Source organism: Oncorhynchus mykiss, chromosome 6, assembly GCF_057628025.1.
Source record: "Oncorhynchus mykiss isolate SJ-2025 chromosome 6, ASM5762802v1, whole genome shotgun sequence".
NCBI classification, from domain to species: domain Eukaryota; kingdom Metazoa; phylum Chordata; class Actinopteri; order Salmoniformes; family Salmonidae; genus Oncorhynchus; species Oncorhynchus mykiss.
Window position 1 is genome coordinate 54,723,075 of NC_143027.1, and position 25,231 is coordinate 54,748,305.

The 25,231-nt window shown below is 42.0% G+C and overlaps 1 protein-coding gene and 1 long non-coding RNA gene across 3 annotated transcripts in view; one reads left to right on the forward strand and one right to left on the reverse strand.

Annotated features, from left to right (window-relative positions):
• LOC118964910 (uncharacterized) overlaps nt 1–25,231 on the reverse strand; it is a 450,019-nt gene that overhangs the window by 87,061 nt on the left and 337,727 nt on the right. The window contains exon 3 of one of the 2 annotated variants that reach the window (XR_016496760.1): nt 18,993–19,112. The exons of the other annotated variant lie outside the window; for it this stretch is intronic. This is a non-coding gene — a long non-coding RNA (uncharacterized LOC118964910). Of the gene's footprint in view, nt 1–18,992; nt 19,113–25,231 lie in introns of those variants that run through there. 2 annotated transcript variants of the gene reach the window in all.
• LOC110526161 (xylosyl- and glucuronyltransferase LARGE2s) overlaps nt 1–25,231 on the forward strand; it is a 216,520-nt gene that overhangs the window by 67,663 nt on the left and 123,626 nt on the right. Inside the window, exon 2 of the mRNA XM_090238199.1 lies at nt 24,828–24,933. The gene's annotated coding sequence lies outside the window, so the exon portion shown is untranslated. The remainder of the gene's footprint in view (nt 1–24,827; nt 24,934–25,231) is intronic.

Sequence of the window (25,231 nt, forward strand, 5' to 3'; positions counted from 1 at the left end):
GAATGATGGTTGCTGATAATTGGCATCTGTACGCCGATGTAGATATTCCAAAGTAAATCAGCCGTTTCCATCTACAATAGTCTACACTGTAATTCTGATCCATTTTAATGGACAAAAAATGTGCTTTTCTTTCAAAAACAACAGTTTCTAAGTGACCTCAAACTTTTGAATGGTAGTGTACATATCAATATATGGATGAGCAATGACAGAGCATCATAGGCAGGATGCAATAGATGGTATAAAATACAGTATGTGCATATGAGATTAGTAATGCAAGATATGTAAACATTATTAAAGTAGCATTATTAAAGTGACTAGTGAACGATTTATTAAAGTTGCCAATGATTTCAAGTCTGTGTGTAGGCAGCAGCCTCCCTGTGGTAGTGATGGCTGTTTAACAGTCTGATGGCCTTGAGATAGATGCTGAGTCTCGGTCCCAGCTTTGATGCACCTGTTCTGACCTCGCCTTCTGGATGGTATCGGGGTGAACAGGCAGTGGCTCGTGTGATTGTTGTCCTTGATGATTTTTGTTTCTAGTGGAGGTTGGTTACAAGTCAAGTGTCCGGCCTTCGCATCAGTTCAAAGGATTGACGAGTGACTGAAGTGACCGCCTGGGAGCTGTGTGGGAGTGCTGGGCAGATCAGTTCAAACAAACCGTGCGACTGAAAGATGTCAATTCTGCCAATGAAAGGATTCCATTAAATTAAAGGTAATTTGTAATACTTGTCATTTTTTCCCAGGGCATCTTGTTCTTAGCCATATAGCATCTATCCTTCTCTCTTTTAATTAGTCTCTCTATCACACGATTATGTGACCAATGGCTGTGACTAAAACTAGACTAAAATTGTCCAGAGTTTTAGTCGACCGAAAATAACTAAAACTAACAATGGATGAAATGACTAGAATATGACTAAGACTTAGGCATTTTAAGACTAAAACTAAGGGAAACTAAATCTAAAATTGTTGCCAAAATGAACATGCTATCCACCTAATTTTCGAACACTTAAAACACGGAAGCCAAACGCAGAAACTATGGACACAACTTCCTCTGCTCTCGCTCAATATTCATGAGCCCACCACTAGAAATCCCTGCATTAGCACGTTTCTGTCAGCTGATACATCGCGATGTCCCTGGGGAGAGAAACCCCATAACTATTCCAAATGGTTACCCAATCAAGCAGGCTAGTTGCAGTGATCTCGAAATGAATATGCATTAAAAACGCCAGATGTTTGAGCGGTTATTCAAATGGCAGCTTACAGTCGAGACTACAGTGTGAAACTCACTTAAAAAACCAATAATAAAATTCTTCATTACATTGTGTTGTTGTGGCCTAGGTAGGATATGTTTCTTATCCCCCCCAAAAAACGTAAACAATAAGGTAGCCTTTCGAGCAGGTCCCCGGGGACTGTGAGGGACTTCCTTTCTTTGTAAATTGACTGGATATATTCACTGCAGTATTACGCTTAACATTGAGCTCATGAATTATGGGCTAATATGCATACACTTCTAATTTAGGCCATAGGCTACTTCTCAAGCCTGTCTGTCTTCATTGTTCTGTTGCGCATTTACGCAGGAAAAGCCAGACTACAAAAGCTTGTTGGACACTTACTTCAACTTATTTTCTTAAGCCTACTAATAGCATGTTGGAGGAGAAATGCACGCTTGCTCTTGCTTGCTGAATGTAAAATAGGCTACAGCATTAACGGGGCGGGGAGTTGGAAAGGAGAAGCCCATATTTTCCTATTGTAGGTCTATCTTAACACTGGGGTACATCCTGACAAAATAGGCCTACATCAAAATGAGTGGCTGGTTAATGTACCTTTCTGGACCTTCTAAACCCTCGAGAATAGACCCAAACTGATCCAAGTGGTTGCATAATCAGGTCTAGACCTATGCAGTTATTTTGGCATGAAACAAAACAGGAGCAAATCACTGTAGTTTACAGCCTATGGACAATAGTTGTGTATTCACTTGATAACCTGAGTCAATTCCGCACTGAGTTTGTTGAAGCCCAGGTATAATAATGTCCTTGTCTAAAAACCTAGGCCTAATCAATAGTGGTGCTTTGTGTACCCGGGGACCACAGAGTGCAGCCTGGAGGAACGCACTACAGATCTGCCAATTCATAATCTGCTAATATTTAGCTTCTTACTTTGGCTACACATCACTAGCCTCTCTCTTCCAGCTGTTCCCATGCGCAGCAGGCTGTAGACTACACGAGCCTCTCCACAATAGGCCATTCCTCTGCTTGTGAAATCACTGGAAAAGCTATAGGCTGCAAAAGCTATAGGACATTTATTTTGATAATTGTTTAAACTAGGCATAATAGCCTATTCCGGGAAAGAAGCAGCCTTGCGCTTGCTAATTGCTGAATGTTAAAACAGGCCTACACCAAAGAAAACGCATGTCGGGGGAAAGTTGAGGGGAGAGTGCAGTTGGTGTGAACACTTTTGCCCAGTTATGATAACATTGTTGCGCTGATGCATTGCTAATAGTTGCACAGGACATACAGAGATGAGCACAGTGGAAAAACAAGACCCGAAGGAATTGTCAACCATTTGAAAAAAATGGAAATCACTCGCAACGAGGCAACGTCATACTGTAAAAGATGTGCAGGCTAAATGTTTGTTGTTGATATGCTCAATTTAAATACAAGGTACTGTATTCTTTTTCATTTGGCCTGCATGTACATCAAACTATTATTTGCAATTGTCACTATGACAATGAACACACCCTGAAAGCACTGAATGGTCTGAACCAGTATCTGTGCGTTAAGAGACCTCATGAAAAGGCACCGTGCAGTAGGATGCGTTGATCAGTTGATTGACAGGTGTAGGACTGTAGAACGATGAACTTTCTTCTCGTGTGGCTGCTCACCAACGGTTTATAGTTATGTCGCCTATAGTTTATTATAGTTTATTATCATCGTTATTGGCTTGGTGGAAGGCCCGGATCTTAAATCAGACACGACTAATGTTATCCTCACAACAGAACTAGCCTACAAGTCTAGCTAACATTAGCAAACTTGAATGAAATACATATAAAATGACACTTATACTTGTTGACTTGACTTTTATACTCTATAAATGTACTCTTTCAAATACTTTACTCTGGCACGCTGCATTAGGGGTGGCTCTGCCCATAGAAACGTTTGAAAATGAGGTGGATGACGTCATTGATTTGAGAACATTTCTTCCTATTTCACCACCCTCAATGGAACTGCCTCTGTCTGACTCAATTCCACTCTGGCTCAGATCCCTCCACCCCGGCCAGACTGGACAGGACTTTGAAATAGGATTAGGCCCGTCTCTGCTCATTAAAACGTCAGATGAGATAAATGACAGCGCCTGCTTATGTGGAGTAACTTGAAGATGGATGTGTCTGTGTGGAGTTTCAGCGACACACAGCCCAATTCGACACAAATCCACTGAGCTTTCCATCAAAGCAGGAAGCTATTTTAAAACAGTTTCCCTTCAAAGTGCCCTAAATGGAGGGGGGGGGGGGGGGGGGGAATAGACAGTGAGACAGACCTTACCATTATTTCATTACAATCAGCGTGACCCCAAGGGGTGCACGTTTTGTTTTTTGCGCTAGCACTACACAGCTGATTCAAATAATCAACTAATCATCAAGCTTTGATCATTTGAATCAGCTGTGTAGTGCTACAGCAAAAAACTAAATGTGCACCCCTTGGGGTCCAGAGGAACAAGTCCAGGATGCTACACCACAGTATGGTGTAGTATCTTTCTTCAAATGTACTCCAGGGAATACAGTCAGGAAAGGGGAACTATTGCGGGTACTATTTAATGAAGCTGCCTGTTGAGGACACCAACATTCATGTGGTTTTTGGCGTGCCAACCATTGGTTTGTAGCACTGTGTTACACAGCCTTTTACTTAGCAATGTTACCATTCAAATACACATGTTTTGGTGATGTAATTGCTATGTTAAAGGTAAAGAATTGTTTTGCAAATGTACCTGTAAAACTCGTTGAATGAAGAGGTGAATCCCTTGTTCCTGCTGCACCAGGAGGTGTGTGGTGCGGGGATGATACTCCCATCAATTTCTGCTTTGTGCAGGGTCCTACACTATTGATTGAAGTGTTTATGTATGTAGAATTATATAGAGCCTGGATATGTTTGTGATTTCATGCCTGTATTTGAGCTTTCTAATTGATGATTGGTTAATAATGGTATGAGGCATTTCCAGGGGTCCCAGGAAGGATATTCAAGCCTTGTCATTTCTATCTAGGCCAGGCATGGGACAGGTTGCGGACAGGTATTATTGAGGACTTTGTTTGAGTGCAACCATTATTTGATTTATCCCCAGTTTGTTCCTGTTGTAACTTTGAGTGTTACTTTCTTTTGAAAATAATTGTAAAAACAAATTCTGGCTTATTATCTTCACATTTGCTAATTACAGCCTCACTCTGGGCAATAAAATTAAAGAACTGCTATTGCCTGCTCATTATTAAAATTGAACTGCATGGTCAACTTCAGTGTATGAGCACATGCAGTAGTAAAGTGGCTTCTCTCGCTTTGTGGTTTGTAGCAGATATTTTTATCTCAGCACAAACTGTGGTGGATTGTTTTATCTAGCCGTATTTAAAATGGGGGAAATTATGGCATGACGCGGAATTTTATTTCTATGGCAATTTCTAACCGTCAATTAGGGGCAACATGAGCGTGTGACGGGGAAGAGTTGAACCCATGATTTAGAGAATGAACCAGACCAGGAATCAGTGGCTTTACTTGAATAATGGAGAACCTAACGATACACAAAACGTAAAAACAAAAACAACACTAGCACTCAACTCACGTGGGGGAAACATACGGTAAACTGAATTCAAGAACTAACAAAGGGAAAGCGAAAACACACCTCTCTTAAAGGGGAAACAATCATGAAATAATAAGACACCTGAGTACAATACGTCTCTAGGGCGGTCTCTGCCACCCTCTGGTGCCAGGAGGAACCATGACAGTGTGCCTGTTAGGGCGTTGGTAACCTAACGTAGCAGGCGTAAGAGAAGGACCCTGGGACTAAACACCCCCCTCTGCAACTGGATCCTGGACTTCCTGATGGGCCACCCCCAGGTGTTAAGGGTAGGTTACAACACATCAGCCACGCTGATTCTCAACACGGGCCCCTCAGGGGTGCGTGCTCAGTCCCCTCCAGTACTCCCTGTTCACTCATGACTACACAGCCAGGCACGACTCCAACACCATCATTAAGTTTGCTGATGACACAACAGTGGTTGGCCTGATCACCGACAACGATGAGACAACCTATAGGGAGGAGGTCAGAGACCTGGCCATGTGATTCCAGGACAGCAACCTCTCCCTCAACGTGATCAAGACAAAGGAGATGATTGTGGACTACCGGAAAGGGAGGCCCGAGCACGCCCCCATTCTCATCGACGGGGCTGTAGTGGAGCAGGTTGAGAGCTTCAACTTCCTTTGTGTCCGCATCACCAACAAACTAGAATGGTCCAAGCACACCAAGACAGTCGTCAAGAGGGCACGACAAAGCCTATTCCCCCTCAGGAGACTGAAAAAATTTGGCATGGGTTCTCAGATCCTCAAAATGTTCTACAGCTGCATCACTGCCTGGTATGGCAACTGCTTGGCCTCCCGACCACAAAGCACTACAGCCCAGTACATCACTGAGGCCAAGCTTTCTGCCATCCAGGACCTCTACACCAGGTGGTGTCAGAGGAAGGCCCTAAAAATTGTCAAAGACTCCAGCAACCCTAGTCATAGACTGTTCTCTCTACTACTGCACTGCAAGCGGTACCGGAGCGCCAAGTCTAGGTCCTAGAGGCTTCTGAACAGCTTCTACCCCCAAGCAGTAAAACTCCTGAACATGTAATCAAATAGCTACCCAGACTATTTTCATTGCCCCCCCACGCCCTCCTTTACACCGCTTCTACTCTGTTACTATCTATGCATAGTTACTTTAATAACTACCTACATGTACAGTTGAAGTCGGAAGTTTACATGCACTTAGGTTGGAGTCATTAGTTAAAACTAGTTTTTCAACCACTCCACAAATTTATTGTGAACAAACTATAGTTATGGCAAGTCGGTTAGGACATCTACTTTGTGCATGACAAGTAATTTTCCAACAATTGTTTACAGACAGATAATTTCACTTAATTCACTGTATCACAATTCCAGTGGGTCAGAAGTTTACATACACTAAGTTGACTGTGCCTTTAAACAGCTTGGAAAAATCCAGAAAATATCATGGCTTTAGAAGCTTCTGATACGCTAATTGACATCATTTCAGTGAATTGGAGGTGTACCTGTGGATGTACCTGTGGATGTATTTCAAGGCCTACCTTCAAACTCAGTGCCTATTTGCTTGACATCATGGGAAAATCAAAATAAATCAGCCAAGACCTCAGAATTTTTTTTAGACCTCCACAAGTCTGGTTCATCCTTGGGAGCAATTTCAAAACATCTGAAGGTACCATGTTCATCTGTACAAACAATAGTACGAGGAACTGGTGAACTTAACAAAATAGGTGGCATCATGAGGAGGCAAATCATGTGGATATATTGAAGCAACATCTCAAGACCTCAGTCAGGAAGTTAAAGCTTGGTTGCTAATGGGTCTTCCAAATGCACAATGACCCCAAGCATACTTTCAAAGTTGTGGAAAAATGGCTTAAGGACATCAAAGTCAAGGTATTGGATTGGCCATCACAAAGCCCTGACCTCAATCATATAGAACATTTGTGGGCAGAACTGAAAAAGCGTGTGCGAGCAATGAGGCCTACAAACCTGACTCAGTTACACCAGCTTTGTCAGGAGGAATGGACCAAAATTCACCCAACCTATTGTGGGAAGCTTGTGGAAGGCTCCCCGAAGTTAAACAATTTTAAGGCAATGCTACCAAATACTAATTGAGGTTACGTAAACTTCTGACCCACTGGGAATGTGATGAAAGAAATAAAAGCTTAAATAAATTATTCTCTCTATTCTTATTTTGACATTTCACAATCTTAAAATAAAGTTGTGATCCTACCTGACCTAAGACAGGGAACTTTTACTAGGATTAAATGTCAGGAATTGTGAAAAATTGAGTTTAAATGTATTTGGCTAAGGTGTATATAAACTTCCGACTTCAACTGTACATATGACCTCAATTATCTCGACTAACCGGTGCCCCTGCATATTGACTGTGTGTCGTCTCGCTATTGTTATTTTACTGCTGCTCTTTAATTTCTTGTTCCTTTTATATTTATCGTATTTTTGGGGTTAGGAGCTTTTATGTAAGCATTTCAGTGTAAGGTTGTATTCGGCTCATGTGACTAATACAGTTTTATTTGATTCGATTTGAAATGGCCGAGCAGGAGTTCTCACATCCAGTTTTCAGAGGAAAAGGAAACTAGACTGATAACATCTGTATCCCTGAAAACCGGAACATACGGTTGCTGTTTTCAACTCCTCTAAGGGTGAGGCGTTGGGGATGGGGTTGAGGATGAGCTTAAACTGCGAGCTACTGCTCAGAGCATTGTGGGTTCAATCCCAGTGCTAGGCACTTGTTTTGTTTGAGCCATATCCCAAAACCTTAACCTTAATGCTCAACTTGATCAAAATCGTGGAATTAAATGCTTAAACTTGAAAGTCAAGGTTAGATTTGGTTTCACTTTTCCTCACTTCTACTGACCGCTAACATAGGCAAGACATGGCAACACACTACACAATCTACAGATGGACCCACACGCAGCCCCAGAAGCCGTAATTGACAGGGCAAGACATCCCATATCACACACACAGGCCACCATAGCAGAGAGATGAGGGCTGCTCCGATTGCGTTCTCTGTGTAGCATCATTACCCACTCTGAAATGAATATCTAGGGCTCTATTTTAACAAACCTAACGCATTGGTAAATCTTAGCACTTTTGGTAGGGCTATAGGTCCGGGGGCGTATCAGAAATACTTTTGCCATTTTCACCGCGGGATTTATTAGCGCAATATCTGGTGGTGGCGCAAAAGGGCTGGGTTTTGATGAATAAATCAATTATAGGTGTGAGGAGGACTTGGCCTCTCACTGGCCAATCAACATGTTTCATGGCTTAATACTGCATGCCATTGCCTTAAATTCTGTAGGTTATTGATGGCCTTTGCGTTGTCATCAACTCCAATTTGGCTGGGGGAATGGAATATTCTCTTCCTAGTCCATTGTGGATTGACACAGTTCATTAAATGGCATAGGCCAGTGTCCAGGTGTTAATCTTTTTCAGCCTGGAACCCAAATTACACATTTTCTGTTTTCCTGGGACCCAAGCTTTTGAAAATATGCAACTCTGTGTAAATATTAGTACATTTTATTGCCCTTTTGCCTAAAACAAATGCAATATAGACAAAAACAAATAACAATGAAATGAAATACCCACTTAAATAGCAATTCAGGTTTATTTTCCCCCATTAAAAACACTCTTACGTATCTGTCTAGGTTGGAACTGTGGCTGTTAAAATACAATAAATATTTTCATTCTGAACTAGAATAAACTGATTGATCACATCATACAGATGTATAAAAGAACACCACACACACACACACACACACACACACACACACACACACACACACACACACACACACACAGGCTCAGTTTTTGGTAGTTCAACCCCAAGTAACAGTACAGATGAAAGATGATCAGGCCTACTGTACATCTTACTGTAGAAAGTATTGTTGAAACAAAGTCTAATTTGGAACTATTGCTGTTAAAATACAATAAATGTATTGCTTCTGAACTGGAATAAACTGAATGAACTGAATCAAATCACATGTTGAAGTTTAATCTGGGCATGCTCAGCATTGAGTCTTTTTCTGTACTTGTTTTTTTTAAGTATGCAAGAGTTGAGAGAGTTGCTTGCTTGCTAACCCGGTCTGCTAACTGCTAGCTTGCTAGCCCCGGTTTGCTAACCGCAAGCTTTTTAGCACTGGCCTACTAACTGCTAGCTTGTTAGCACTGGCCTGCTAACTGTCTGAATCGCCGTGCCCCCAGCCAGCCCAACTGCTCACTGGACCCATATGTTCACTTGGCTATGCATGCCTCTCTCTAATATCAATATGCCTCATCCATTACTGTCCTGGTTAGTGATTACAGTCTTATTTCACTGTGGAGCCTCTAGCCCTGCTCAATATGCCTTAACCAACCATGTTGATCCACCTACTATCCACATAATCCAGGTCCTGCAGTGCCTAGGTCCATTCCCACTCCCCAGGTGCTCTCATTTGTTGACTTCTGTAACCGTAAAAGCCTTTGCTTCATGCATGTTAACATTAGATGCCTACTCCCGAAGTTTGTTTTACTCACTGCTTTAGCACACTCTGCCAACCCGGATGTCTTAGCCGTGTCTGAATCCTGGTTTAGGAAAACCACCAAAAACCCTGAAATCTACATCCCTAACTTTAACATTTTCCTCCAAGATAGAACTGCCAAAGGGGTCGGTGTTGCAATCTACTGCAAAGAGAGCCTGCAGAGTTCTGTCTTACTATCCAGCTCTGTATCCAAACAATTAGATCTTCTACTTCTAAAAATTCACCTTTCCAAAAACAAGTCTCTCACTGTTGCCACTTGCTATAGACCACCCTCTCCCAGCTGTGCCATGGACACCATATGTGAACTGATTGCCCCTTATCTATCTTCTGAGCCCGTGCTACTAGGTGACCTAAACTGGGACATGCTTAACACCCCGGCCATCCTACAATCTAAGCTTGATGCTATCAATGAACCTATCAGGTACAACCCCAAATCCGTAAACACGGGCACCCTCATAGATATCATCCTAACTAACTCGCCCTCCAAAGACACCTCTGCTGTTTTCAATCAAGAGCTCAGCGATCACTGCCTCATTGCCTACATCCGTAATGGGTCTGCGACCAAACTACCACCCCTCATCACTGTCAAACACTCCCTAAAACACTTCTGTGAGCAGGCCTTTCTAATCGACCTGGCCGGGGTATCCTGGAATGACATTGACCTCATCCCATCAGTAGAGGATGCCTGGTTATTCTTTAAAAGTGCCTTCCTCACCATCTTAAATAAGTATGCCCCATTCAAAAAATGTAGAACTAGGAATAGATATAGTCCTTGGTTCACTCCAGGCCTGTCTTCCCTTGACCAGCACAAAAACATCCTGTGGCCTTCTGCATTAGCATCGAATAGCCCCTGTGATATGCAACCTTTCAGGGAAGTTAGGAACAAATATACACAAACAGTTAGGAAAGCTAAGGCTAACATTTTCAAACAGAAATTTGCATCCTTTAGTACAAACTCAAAAAAGTTCTGGGGCACTGTAAAGTCCATGGAGAATAAGAGCACCTCCTCCCAGCTGCCCACTGCTCTGAGGCTAGGAAACACTGTTACCACCGATAAACCCACTATAATTGAGAATTTCAATAAGCATTTCTCTACGGCTGGCCATGCTTTCCACCTGGCTACCCCTACCCCAGTCAACTGCCCGGCACCCTCTACAGCAACCCGCAGAAGCCCCCACCATTTCTCCTTCACCCAAATCCAGATAGCTGATGTTCTGAAAGAGCTCCAAAATCTGGAGTGGTCAGAGTGGGGGTGGGACTGGAAACTAGCTGTTATTGGCAGAGAGATTTGGAACTCTTTTTGGATTATCAAGTCATTTAACGCAAACTCCACCCCACCAAAACAGGCCGATATTTCGGGTAGTCTTTTCAAACAGCTCTTACAGTCAATTATTAGTATTCCAACCTCATAGTGTGGAAATATATATAAAACACTGGAAAGTCATGTTTTTGACTGCACTTCGGCACAGTTTCTTAAGGACACCCCTTCCACCTCAGCGCAAGCCAATCCTGGCGCTAGGGTTTGAAAACAGAAGAGAGGCAGCTTTAACAGGTCGAAATTGCAAAGGAGCGTGCGTTCAGGTCTTGTGTAAATCTGCAATTAGGTGGTAATTATGTGGTCTTTCCATAAAAACCTCTCAGAAAATTAAATATCAAAATCAAATCAAATTGTATTGGTCACATACACATATTTAGCAGATGTTATTGCGGGTGTAGCAAAATGATTGTGTTCCTAGCAACAGTGCAGTAGTATCTATAAATTCACACACTTAAAGTAAAAGAATGGAATTAAGAAATATATCAATATTAGGACGAGCAATGTTGGAGTGGCATTACTAAAATACAGTAGAATAGAATACAGTATATACATATGAGATGATTAAAGTGATATGTAAACATTGTTAAAGTGACTTGTGATCAATTATTAAAGTGGCCAGTGATTCCCTACCTATGTAAATAGGGAAGCAGCATCTAAGGTGCAGGGTGGTAGCCAGCTAGTGATAGCTATTTAACAGTCTGATGGCCTTGAGTTGAAAGCTGTTTTTCAGTCTCTCGGTCACAGCTTTGATGCACCTGTACTGACGACATGATAGCGAGTGAACAGCGGGTGAACAGGCAGTGGCTCGGGTGGTTGATGTCTTTGATGATCATTCTGGCCTTCCTGTGACATCAGGTGCTGTAGGTGTCCTGGAGGGCAGGCAGTGTGCCCCCGGTGATGCGTTGGGCAGACCGCACCACCCTCTGGAGAGCCCTGCGGTTACGGGCAGTGCAGTAGCCATACCAGGCGGTGATACAACCTGATAGGATGCTCTCAATTGTGCATCTTTAAAAGTTTTGAGGGTTTTAGGGCCCAAGACGAATTTCTTCAGCCCCCTGAGGTTGAAGAGGCGCTGTGGTGCAGAAGAACTTGAAGCTTTTCACCTTCTACACTGCGGTCTCGTCGATGTGGATAGCGACGTGCTCCCTCTGCTGTTTCCTGAAGTCCACAATCAGGTCATTCATTTTGTTGACGTTGAGGGAGAGGTTATTTTCCTGGCACCACTCCGCCAGGGCCCTCACCTGTTCACTGTAGGCTGTCTCGTCATTGTTAGTAATCAGCCTACTACTGTTGTGTCGTCTTCATGATTGAGTTGGAGGTGTGAGTGGCCACACAGTCATGGGCGAACAGGGAGTACAGAAAGGGACTAAGCACACACCCTTGTAGGTCCCCTGTATTGAGGATCAGCAAAGTGGAGGTGTTGTTTCCTACCTTCACCACCTGAGGGAGGGAGGCCTGTCAGGGAGTCCAGGACCCAGTTGCACAGCACAGGGTTCAGACCCAGGGCCCTGAGCTTAATGATGAGCTTGGAGGGTACTATGATGTTGAATGCTGAGCTATAGTTAATGAACAGCATTCTTACATAGGTATTCCTCTTGTCCAGATGGGATAGGGCTGTGTGCAGTGTGATGGCGATTGCATCGTCTGTTGATCTATTGGGGCGGTAAGAAAATTTAAGTGGGTCTAGGGTGTCCGGTAAGGTAGAGGTGCTATGATCCTTAACTAGCTTCTCAATGGACATGATGTTGGCAGTCCACAAACAGGAGGTGGAATTCCAGAGCTCACAGGTGTGCCTGGCATGGATTAGCCTACCCGTATGTGGTTAACTATTTCAGCACCGTTTTGTGCTGCCATGAGACAAGCATGGGGACTGGTCTTGATAAATCTATGAGATTTTCATTGAATCTCCGTTTGGGTATTGGTTAGCCTGCAATTAGGGTGTGTAAATGTTAGGATTCACTCGCAGTCACTTAGTAGCCTACTCCCAACCAGTCACGTTGTACAGTGCCATATATTCCTACAATTTTCTTGGAATAAAAACACCATAATATAATGAAGCTGCATTTCTTAAAATCAATCCCATATACTATGTTCTTACAAAGATGCCCTCCAGTGGTCAAACTAGAACTATCCAGGATTAATGGCAACAATGGCTGACACTTAAATAACGTGCCATGGAATTCTGCGGCAGCCCGCAAGTGTGCTGCGGTACGACACAACTTTTAAACACTGTATGTTCAATTGCCCTGGGGGGTACAAACAAAGGATTCAATTCGGGATTCGTATTCCTGGTCTTAATACAGTTGAGTTACCACCCCTCTGATATCCGAAAGTTATTTCCGGCTGTATGTATTAACACAAAAAACATTCTGGGCTAATAATGTAAGAAAAAATACACCCCCAAAAAATACTGCAAAGTTCATATATTACGAATTATAAATTGCTCCACTTACAAATAAAGGTGAGCGAGTGTGTGTGAGAGAGAATATTTTTCTGTGCTTCACTCGACAACCATGGACCATGACGTTAAAACACACTTCACCCAGACATAAACACAGTATTTTACAGTGGACACTGCACAGCCCGAGTCAGCAGAAACAGCCTCTCTTGGCAGTGTAGGGACAGTTTGAAATGTGCTATTTTCACATGACCCTCCACTTATACTCTAAAATAAATTATTAAACTAATAACAACAACTGTAGCGTCCCTGTGTTTTTCTAAATGTGGATATGAACTTTGCCGCTTCAGAATGCTTTTGTGGTACAGTCGATACCACGCAGGGCTACAGGCCAGAAGGTTGAGGGTTCGCCGACCACCATGGACGGGCTCTCTCTCCCTGCCTGTTTCATTACACTAAGATCCGAGCCGGTTGCAGACAATGATCCGCTGGGGGAAAATCTGATTTTCAACATTTTGAAGCCATAATAATATAAAATATATGCAATTAATTTTCCACCAACAGGTGTCTGTGCCAATGCACCACAAAACCAATAAAGAAAGCATACTGACTTCGGCACAATATCATGGTTTGCGTTTTCAGCACCACAGTAGACTGTCAATCTCAAAAAGACAGAAAATACTTCCTTCTCTACCTTGTAGACCTACACGTTATTGAAGGCTTGACGCCGAATGTAATTCAACTTGTTGGTGTTTCGTAACAATTGTCTCTTTCAAATGGCTGCTGTCAGTAAAAACAAATATATGTACACACAGTACAAAGATTGCACAATAAAGTCGGGGACTTATTTCCATTGTGGTCCCTATTTTTTTTTTACATACTGTACACTGAGTATACAAAACATTAAGAACACATGTTCTTTCCATGACAGACTGACGAGGTGAATCCAGGTGAAATCTATGATCCCCTTATTGATGTCACTTGTTAAATCCACTTCAATCAGTGTAGATGAAGGGGAGGATTAAAGAAGGATTTTTAAGCCTTGAGACAATTGAGACATGGATTGTGTATGTGTGCCGGTCAGAGGGTGAATGGGCAAGACACAAAAATGTAAGTGCCTTTTGAGCGGGGTATGGTAGTAGGTGCCAGGTTCATCGGTTTGTGTCAAGAACTGCAATGCTGATGGGTTTTTCATGCTCAACAGTTTCCTGTGTGTATCAAGAATGGTCCACCACTCAAAAAACATCCAGCCAACTTGACACAACTGTGGGAAACATTGGAGTCAACATGGGCCAGCATCCCTGTGTAACGCTTTCAACACCTTGTAGAGTCCATGCCCTGACGAATTGAAGCTGTTCTGAGGGCAAAAAGGATGGAGGGGGGTGTGCAACTTAATATTAGGAGTGTTCCTAATGCTTGGTATGTACGGTGAGTTAAATTATTCATACCCCTGGTCTTATTCCAGATTCTACAGCCTGAATTCAAAATGTATTATTTATTTTCTCACCCATCTACACACAATACCCCATAATGACAAAGTGAATACATGTTTTTAGAAATGTTTGCACATTTATTGAAAAGGAAATACAGACATCTAGTTTACATAAGTATTCACACGGCTGAGCCAATACTTTGCAGAAGCACCTTTGGCGGCGATTACATATTTGAGTCGTCTTGGGTATGTCTGTATCAGCTTGGCACATCTGGGTTTGGGGATTTTCTCCCATTCTTCCTTGCAGATTTTCTCACGCTCTGTTAAGTTCGATGGTGAGCAGCGGTGAACAGCAATCTTCAAGTTTTTCCACAGATTTTCAATGGGATTCATGTCTGGGCGTTTGCTGGGCCACTTAAGGACTTTCACATTCTTATTCTGAAGCCATTCCAGCATTCTTTTCTCTGTATGCTTGGGGTCATAGTCCTGTTGGAATGTAAATCTTCTAGCCCCATTCTAAGGTTGTTTGCACTCTGAAGCAGGTTCTCATCAAGGACTTGCCTGTATTTTGCTCCATTCATTTCCCCTTGTCTCCTTACCAGTCTCCCAGTCCCTGCCACTGAAAAGCATCCCCATAGAATGATGCTGCCACCACTATGCTTCACAGTAGGGATGGTGTTAGACCGGTGATGAGCTGTGCCTGGTTTTCTCCAGACTTAGCACTTTGTGTTCAGGCTAAAGAGGTACATTTCTGTCTCATCAGCCCTTGACCTGTTGTTTGCCTGCCCCCTGTTCTTGTAATACACTTTTGTTACTTCGAACTGTCTGCATCTGGGTCTTATCCTGAGGTCTGATAAATTGAGACATTTTCATTGGCTAAATTAAGTCAGATCTGTCCAAATTAAGTCTGAATTGTCTGTTAGGTTTTAGGTAGGCCTGTTGTAAAATGATTACCTATTGCTGTCATATGTTGGGTACAGTTGGGATGAGGCTTTCTTTCCAGGTAATTGCTGCAATATAGCCTGTTCAAAACTTTGGTTTAATATTGTTTTTTTTTCATTCTGTTGAACCATTTTCTTTGGCCAAATATTTGCCATGTCATGCTGTAATATCCTGCTCGTATTTTCCCTATAAACAATGGCTTGACTTGCTTTTGATATTACCTTAATACACTTTTGTGAAGATTCGGTGCGGGTTGGCTATTAGCCTATTATACTGCAGGCCTGATATGAGAGTAGTGCGCACCGGCGCTCCAACTGACTCCGACAGTTGAACTTGTGGTGAGGAAGAATGTTTTAGGCCTACGAGAGTTACTCCTATAATCATATATCTGTATAGCAGATCTGACAAGGATAAATAAATGCATGTTGGTGTCGTACCATGCCACCTGCATATTGCGCTCTCTTTCTCTCTCTCTGGGGCTAGGCCTAACATGCTGACCAGACCGCACGCAGGAGATGAGGAGGAGATGACACATGGGTTTATGCTCCTAAAAACCAATGAGTCGATGGGAGAGGTAGGACTTTTAGCGCGTTGAGCGTCAAGTGTATGTGTACATTTAGTTTTACAACGCTTCCGCACGCGACACATCCGGTCTGGTTGGCATGTTCGCTTCTCTTCCTTTTTGTATTTTATTTTTTCAATATTAATATCATACAGTGGGACTGAGCTTATAGGCCTATGTATGCAATGCATTTAGTGCTGAAATCTGACAACTGAACGGTTTATTATTTTAGGGAAATATTAAACAATAGACTATAGAGTTTTGCATATGTGTCACGAACCGGCTCGAAGTCCGTAACAAAAAGGGAGACAATGTGGAGATTAGGAATAACAAAAATAGATTTATTAACTGAAGTAACGTAAATACAATTAAGAATGATGTGTGTAGTCAGTAATCAGTAGTGTAAGTGAGTGGTTGCGTACATTAATGTGATGAGGGGTGTTGTAAGGTGCTAAAGCGAACAAACAAAACGTCCACAAAAATGCCACAACCAAAATCTAACAGTGTGTCTGCGTGGAGAGAGTCTCCTCAATGAATGGAGAAGAGGTGTATTTATCCCGGAACACACCCGAGCCCAGGTGTGTCCCATGTCGCTGACGACTCTCCCAGCTCTGCCCCCCGACATTCTAATAAGGAAAACAAGAGCCAAGAGAAAGGATACGGAAAACGGAGTGGGAAGGTTGTCACATGTGCACACACATCGGAATTAGAAACATAAGGAATAGTGGTTTTGTAATATGTTGTAGGCTGTTTTTAAAGAACATGTAAATTCGGCTCATTTGGCCAATATCCCTTGTTTATTGTTTATTGATGGCGCTAATGGGTTATGTACCTGCTAAATTAAGCTCTTCCCTGCTCAGGTGCAGTGTTTCCATTAACCGGTTATAGCTGGCTTTTGGCAGAATTTTCTTTTTTTACAGAAATTGTCTGGGAGAAGAAAAAAATTATATAGATATTTTTAGCCTATTCGTTAATGGAAATACCATTCGATGGAAATACATTTGACCGGTCATGCTTATCGGCTCAATTTGCATAATTTTGTGGAATTAAATTGGCGGACGTGTATATTCCTTATGAATCTTATTTAGCCTATCACACACACACGCACACACACGGCATACATATACAGCACTTTTATAAGCTCAATCATTGCCCAACAATTCTAAATGCAATCGTGTGTTAAACATTGTTTTAATGGCCACGATTGAAATTAGCTAAAAAAAAATTGCCTATTTCTCAACTAGTACACGGTCTTCAGAAAGTATTCTCACCCCTTGACATTTTCCCAATTTTGCTGTGTTGCAGCCTGAATTTAAAATGTCTTAAGGCCTGAATTTAAAACGTCGTTAATTATTCCGTTTAAATTTAATTACACAGTCCCCCATATTGTCAAAGTGGAATGATGTTTTTTTTTACATTTTCACTAATTAATAAAAAAATGCAATGGTGAAATGTCCTGAGTCTAAGTACTCAACCCCTTTTGTTATGGTAAGCCTAAATAAATTCAGGATTTAAAATATGCTGAAGCTTAATAATTATGCTTATTATTATGCTTAATAATACGTTGCATGGACTTATTCTAGTGCAATGATAGTGTGTTCAATAGTAGTAGTTAACATGATTTTTGAATGGCTACCTCATTTTTGTACCCCACACACGTACAATTATCATGTAATAAATAACTTCATCATGCTCAAAGGGATATTCAATGTCTGTTTTTTTGTATGTTTTCTTTTAGCCATTTACCAATAGGTGCACCTCTTTGCGAGGCAGTGGGAAACCTCCCTGGTCTTTGTGGTGAAATCGGTTTTGAAAATTCACTTTAAATGACATTCAGCTTATAAATGCTTCATAAAGCCTTCGTAATGTCTTCACAAGCCTTACATGAATGTATAACAAAGCATCTATAACTATGTCATGCTTTATAAAGGGTTCATAAATGTGTGTGCCATAATCACCAATGTAAAATATGAAATACAGTGAGGGAAAAAAGTATTTGATCCCCTGCTGATTTTGTACGTTTGCCCACTGACAAAGAAATGATCAGTCTATAATTTTAATTGTAGGTTTATTTGAACAGTGAGAGACAGAATAACAACAAAGAAAATCCATAAAAATGCATGCAATAACATCAAAAAAATCCAGAAAACGGCATGTCTAAAATGTTATGAATTGATTTGCATTTTAATGAGGGAAATAAGTATTTGACCCCTCTGCAAAACATGACTTAGTACTTGGTGGCAAAACCCTTGTTGGCACTCACAGAGGTCAGACGTTTCTTGTAATTGGCCACCAGGTTGACACACATCTCAGGAGGGATTTTGTCCCACCCCTCTTTGCAGATCTTCTCCAAGTCATTAAGGTTTCAAGGCTGACATTTGGCAACTCGAACCTTCAGCTCCCTCCACAGATTTTCTATGGGATTAAGGTCTGGAGACTGGCTATGCCACTCCAGGATCTTAATGTGATTCTTCTTGAGCCACTCCTTTGTTGCCTTGGCCGTGTGTTTTGGGTCATTGTCATGCTGGAATACCCATTCACGACCCATTTTCAATGCCCTGGCTGAGGGAAGCAGGTTCTCATCCAAGATTTGACGGTACATGGCCCTGTCCATCGTCCCTTTGATGCGGTGAAGTTGTCCTGCCCCCTTAGCAGAAAAACACCCCCAAAGCATAATGTTTCCACCTCCATGTTTGACGGTGGGGATGGTGTTCTTGGGGTCATAGGCAGCATTCCTCCTCCTCCAAACACGGCGAATTGAGTTGATGCCAAAGAGCTCCATTTTGGTCTCATCTGACCACAACACTTTCACCCAGTTGTCCTCTGAATCATTCAGATGTTCATTGGCAAACTTCAGACGGGCATGTATATGTGCTTTCTTGAGCACATATAGCGCCTTGCGGGCGCTGCAGGATTTCTGTCCTTCACGGCGTAGTGTGTTACCAATTGTTTTCTTGGTGACTCTGGTCCCAGCTGCCTTGAGATCATTGACAAGATCCTCCCGTGTAGTTCTGGGCTGATTTCTCACCGTTCTCATGATCATTGCAACTCCACGAGGTGATTATCAGAATGACCCTTCAGTGCGTCTGTGTGTGTGTTATGTGTGTGCCAGTGCGAGTGTGCCTGAGGGGAGAAAGCGCAACATTTCAGCAACAGGTATAATAAAATGACAGACGACATTCAAACTAGATAGCCAATTCAAAATGTGTAGCAGTTCTTGCTAGTGAACTATTGCTAACTAAGCATTCATTTCATTGTCGTCTTTCCATCGGCACTATAGCCTAAATAAATATGCACCGTTGGAAATCTGAGATTCCCTTCTATTTAACCGTAGCCATGTAATTGCGTCATCAAACACATAAAAAAATAGCTTAATTGACATAACATGCTACGCATAGATCTCCCTGAAACATGAATGTTTGAGCCTTAAACAGTGCACTACTTGACCAAAAGTATGTGAACACCTGCTCGTCGAACATCTCATTCCAAAATCATGGGCATTAATATGGAGTTGGTCCCCCCTCAGCATCCACTCTACTGGGATAGCGTTCCACAATGTTGGAACATTGCTGCAGGGACTTGCTTCCGTTCAGCCACGAGCATTAGTGAGGTCGGCCACTGATTAGGCCTGGCTGGCAGTCAGTGTTCCAACTCATACCAAAGGTGTTAGATGGGGTTGAGGTCAGGACTCTGTGCAGGCCAGTCAAGTTCTTCCACACCGATCTCAACAAACCATTTCTGTATGGACCTCGTTTTGTGCACGGTGGCATCGTCACGCTGAAACAGGTAAGGGCCTTCCCCTAATTGTTACCATAAAGTTGGAAGCTCAGAATCGTCTAGAATGTCATTGTGTGCTGTAGTGTTACGATTTCCCTTCATAGCCCTTTGTAATGTTTAATGTAACTGCATTGATAAACTTTTTGAAACTTCATGTATTTGTATTGTTTAAAAAACTATATAAATAAAAGGAAAGTTATGGTTTGAACCTGTCTTTTAAAGTTTTTGTTTTAGCTGTTAATGATAATTCCATTAGAGGTAATACATTTGTGTTGACATCATTAAGCCTTTATGTATGTGTTATGAATGACCAAAATGTATCTGACTTTATAGTAAGCACAGCGTCATATGATATAAGACATGTTTGTATGTGTTAAGAATGACCAAATGTGTCTCATTTCAAGCAAGGTATTACAGGACACTACATAACGTGTCAATAAATAGGTTATAAATCTTCTGACGATTGATGATTCGCATGATCCACGGGCTTCTGTAGGGTTTGAGGTATTTAAAGAGGCTGATGAAACGGCAAAGTTTGTGTGCGCGCGCGTGTTACCTGAGACTACTGCACAATATATTCCTCTTCTGTTCCCATGCTGGAGGCCAAGGCTTCATTGCAACGGTGCCAACATTTTGTGGCTGATTTTTATGCGGGAGAATGTGGCGGTATAGCTTGTTCTATTGTTGTGTGCGTGTTTTGTGCACTGAGAAACATGTAACTTGGTTTCAGACAGAGCTTGACTTGAGGATGAAAGAAGTGCAGGAGCTGTTTTTTCCCGAGTCAGTCCATTATATTATGCAATAGAGACCATGGATTATTCACTGTTAAGGGATCAGTCACATTTTCCATGTCTTCTCCATGACTTGGAACTTGGAACTTGTCAACATGTGGTCAATCCACCATCTGGAGAGCTCCTGGGTGTGCAGGCTTGGCTTTTAATCCAGCCCTGAAACACCCTAGTCTGCTTGTCAAAGTCCCGCTGAGCAGCTGATGTTTAGGTTCAGCTGCGAAGTGGTAGGCCATACCACTTGGGGACGGCCGTATTCTGTTTCCGCATGACAATGCCTCCGAGCACAAAGCAAGGTCCATACAGAAATGGTTTGTTGAGATCTGGTGTGGAGGAAGTTGACTGGCCTGCCCAGAGCCTTGACCTCAACCCCATAGAACACTTTTGGGATGAATTGGAACGCCGACTGAGAGCCAGGTCTAATCGCCCAACATCAGTGCCCGACCTCACTAATGCTCTTGTGGCTGAATGGAAGCAAGCTCCCTGCAGCAATATTCTGCACTACAGAAACACCTCTAACCAAACAGTGCATGCACACTGAATTGAAGATAACTTTTCTTTTCCTAGAACTCAAAGGTGGTCCCCTGATGTGGTTTAAGCATTGTTGTGAATAATCAATAATGATCAACAACCAATTTGACAGAGCTTGAAGAACTTTGAAATGAATAATGGGCAAATAGTGCACAATCCAGGTGTGGAAAGAGATGAGAAAGACTCACAGCTGTAATCGGTACCAAAGGTGCTTCTCCAAAGTATTGACTCGGGGGTGTGAATACTTATATAAATTAGATATTTTTCTATTTAATTTTCAAGAATTTCTAAAAACATGTCTTCACTTGGTATTTTAGGGGTATTGTGTGTAGATGGGTGAGAAAATGTTTTATTGCATCCATTTTGAATTCAAGCTGTAACACAAGACAACGTGGAATAAGTCAAAGGGTTTGAGTACTTTCTGAAGGCACAAGGGGGAGTTTAAGTACAATTATTACAAACTTGTTTTGGCTGGTCTGTATCGTATTCTTTAGCTGTTTGAGGCTGCTGTTCAACCATGATGTGCTGTCATAATCGAAGTGACAACGTACTAGCACACTTTCCAGAGTCTCTAGGGTGTCTGTAGCTAGGTTTCCATCCAATTGAAAACACATTTTTATGTTAATTTTCCAAGATCTGCATAAAAACAATATCTGCATTTTCTCATCAGTTGTGTTTCCATCAAATTGACTTGTTGCGGATAGAAGTCTGTGCGCAAATACATAGGGCACGTAAAAAAATAACTTTTACTGTTAAATTCCCATGTACCGAATTAAAACTCAGTGAAATAGGTTTCCATCACATTTTCACCTTTAGGCCTACTGATGGTTTTGTCACACAAAAAAAATGTGCATTGGTATGAAAATGTGCTTACTCTGGTATTGGCTCTAGGCAACAGCTTCCAGATACATTGCGGGTATAGCCTATTACACGATGAAATTATTATGGACAAAAATGTGAGAGAATTTTTTTCATTGTCAAATGGCAGCCAAGGGCTGAGCATCATGTCACCAGAATAAGACCCTCGATTATTCCTTTGAAAGTAGCGTCAAGCTCATCACCGTGCACTTTCACCAACCTGTGAAGTTAATCATAACTCGTTTTATATGTGGACTAATAAATTGCATGCTTTCCCGGGATGTCTTGAAATCTTTATCCAACATGTGCTTTACTCGCATGAACAGGTAGAATGGCAACCTTGCTAATGTCAAGCCATTTTGAGGATGCCGGAATTATATTGAAGGACTACCGGATACTTTTCAAGTAGCCTAATCGGATTACAACATTGCGACTGGTTGTGTTTATGCCACATATGAAAGGCAATGCATTTGGCAAGTTCAATGATACATATTTAGGCTGAAATGAAGCATTAGGTTCTAGGTGCACGAGGAACAGCTGCTCGGACACTGGACTGAGAGTCCAGGTCCTCCCTTGTCCTTTATAACTTTAGAGAAACATGAAATGAGAGAGAGAGAGAGAGGTAATGGATTTGTGCTGTAATGGATGGGTCCTCTGTTTACTGCTGGCTTTACTACCCCACTTAGTGCACTCTGCCGGCATTTCAGAGGCTGAGGAAGACAACATGTTATAGTGTTACAGAGAAACAGTGTAAAATGTAATCAGACACTGTGCAAGGTTTTGTACCTACTATATATTATCTGTGTTACAGGAAGTGAAGACAATAATAGCAATGTTCTCTCTATGTACAACAAACATGTCTGTTGACTTTATTGGTGAAATTGTGAGAGCGAGAGTGCGACCATCTGTGTCCTGTATTCAATTCAGACAAACTTCCCATTATAGTGCCTCTCTCTCTCTCTCTCTCTAACGGTTTCTTCATGCTTTTACCTCACCAGTCACCTTCAGCGATATATGGAGTTCAGATGTTACGGTGTCCACCAATGTCTAGGACAAATGAAGAAACGGACGAAAACATTGTGTGATATCTTCCTACCTGTAATGTAGGCTTTTCCCACGGACCAAGAACTGGTTCTATCATTGTTGTTTCCACGTCATTTCAATGAAATGACATTGAACCAACATGGACTCGATGTTTAATTGACTTGTGGGTTATAAATGTGAGAAATCTGACCTCCCTCTCTGACTATAGGCCTAATGTGTCTCAGTAGGTCTGACATTTCCTGCTTGGTTTTCCTGCTCCTCTTTATTCGATCCACGCCGACTGGTTGGGGGGGGGGGGTTTAAGAACATATTTACGTCCCATATCAAAATGAGCCCCCCTCCTCCTGGGATTAACACGCCACCTTGCAACATGGACACGCAATGATGGTTTTGTGGTAAAAGCTTGGGCTTGGTCTGCAGTTGCTGGTGTGTGTGTGCGCGAGCTGCTCAGGTGTGTGTATTTGTGTGTGTACTGTGGAACGTCAGCTAGTCAAGCTCCAGTGGTCTGCCAGCTTGGATTAAATCGTGTGTGTGTGTGTGTGTGTGTGTGTGTGTGTGTGTGTGTGTGTGTGTGTGTGTGTGTGTGTGTGTGTGTGTGTGTGTGTGTGTGTGTGTGTGTGTGTGTGTGTGTGTGTGTGTGTGTGTGTGTGTGTGTGCACATGCGTATGAGAGAGAGCGTGCGTCTGTTTGTGTGTGTCTCTGTCTGTCAGTCACACACCTTCCCCAGCCCATCGAACCACATGGCTGCCTTCTCCAGATCAAACTGACTTACTATGGATCAGTCTCTTTCATAGTCTAGACAGTTTTATATGGATCACGTTCATTTATATCACTCTTTCCCTTCTCTCTCTCTCTTGCGCAACTGTAGAAGTTCTCCTTTACGTTACACATACAAGTTAATTTTCCACTCTAGTGACCATATTTCACATCCTAATTCCCTCAACACTCCTTTTACAGTAAGTATTTTCATACGATTTCTATTCAAATCGCATTACTTTCTCACCGAAACATCTCTCCTCCTCTCTCAACCAAAGCTGGTGCGTTCTTTTATCCATGTGAGGACGTCAACGTTTTGATCTCTGTATTGTGACTGATGTGTTGATGCTGCTCTCTGAGAGCGCTACTCAGATTAGCATGAGGATACAGCACAGTGCTCCTCTCTCTACAGAACAATTCAATTACATGAATGTGATTAGCGTCTGAGCTTTCTGCGCTGTGCCTTTTTTTCATTTGGAGCTTCTTGATAATTCATAGGCATTGTTCCTGACTCGCATTTAACCTGCTTACGCTTTTACCCCAACCTCCCTGGTGTCTATCAACTATCTTCAACAAGATACATTTTCCCGAAAATGAATTCCTCCAAAAGAGAATAAGGCATCAGTTTGAGCTTTTTGATGAAAGGTTGTGAATATTTTAGGAGTCTGCGTATGGTGCTGGTAAGAGGTTTTCTTTGCAATCAGAATTCATAGAGCCATGACATGGAACTCTATTCCACATCAACTAACTGATGCAAGCATTAAAATTTGATAAAAAAAAACAGTTAAAAATACACCTTATGGAACAGCGGGACTGTGAAGCAGGCAGACACAAGCATACACACACACACACACGGTAACATACGCACTATACACACACGTACACATGGATTTTGTGTTGTAGATATGTGGTAGTGGAGTAGAGGCCTGAGGGCACCCACTTATTGTGTTGTGAAATCTGTTATGAATGTAATGTTTTTTTTTTTTAATTGTTAATTCATTTTGCTTTGCATTATTGCTTAGCTAATGGGAATCCATAATAAACACAAATACAAAATGGCTTCCCTTTCTCTTTCCATTTGGAGGTCAAGCTTCTATTTCTGAAGAGGGGAAAAGGGCAGTGAACATTGAAGAAAGAAAGCTGAAACTTGACAACTGCCTCAGCCCCCTGTGACACACAGAACATTTCTGGTAAGTGTACTCTCTTTCTTGCTCTCTCTCTCTCATTCCGCTACCCCATGCTCCTCTGCTCTTCATTTCCATCTCTGTCTATATACTGTGGGGCAAAAAAGTATTTAGTCAGCCACCAATTGTGCAAGTTCTCCCACTTAAAAAGATGACAGAGGCCTGTAATCATAGGTTTCATCATAGGTACACTTCAACTATGACAGACAAAACGAGAAAAGAAAATCCAGAAAATCACATTGTAGGATTTTTAATGAATTTATTTACAAATTATGGTGGAAAATAAGTACAAACAAGCAAGATT